Source organism: Syngnathoides biaculeatus, chromosome 1, assembly GCF_019802595.1.
Source record: "Syngnathoides biaculeatus isolate LvHL_M chromosome 1, ASM1980259v1, whole genome shotgun sequence".
NCBI lineage: Eukaryota > Metazoa > Chordata > Actinopteri > Syngnathiformes > Syngnathidae > Syngnathoides > Syngnathoides biaculeatus.
In genome coordinates this window covers 6,952,819-6,953,463 of record NC_084640.1, presented here as the reverse complement: position 1 = coordinate 6,953,463, position 645 = coordinate 6,952,819, and positions in this window count along the sequence as shown.

Genomic DNA, 645 nt, shown 5'->3' with positions numbered 1-645 from the left:
TAGCAATAACGTAAACAACATTACTCATTTTAATAATAGGCAGCTCCGTGCATGTTTTGAGAATGTGGGAGGAAGTTAGAATACTTGGGAGCAAACCCACAGAAGCGATGAGGACAATATGCAAAGTCCACACAGGAAGGCCCGAGCCCAGACACAAATCCCCCCATCTGCAGAACTCTGAGGCGAATGTCCTAACCATTTGGACCACCGTGCCGCCAATCACTTAGCTAGCCGTCATTAAGATTAGAATAGTAATTATTAAATACTTATGCGAAATGGCGTGACGTGACGCTCTAACCAATCATCCGCCATAATCATTAGCATATTTATAACGGCTCACACAAAATAATTCATTAAAAATTAGTGCTTCTAATATAAATATTACAAGTAAAAAAAAATAACTCATAATTGACTTTCATTTTCCCCCCCTGACACATAACTGTATCTTAAAAAATACTGCATATAGTTCAAAAGTGTCTATTATTAGGATTTGACAATTAAAGATATCAATTTTAAAGGTCTTCTGGTTTAGTGATGGGGTGACGTCACTTCTGCAGGGGCGGTGGGAGGGGGGGGCCGTCCTATGCGTGCGAGGGCCAATCAGAGACCGGCATGCAAATGAAGGCATGTCGTCACCGTGCCGAG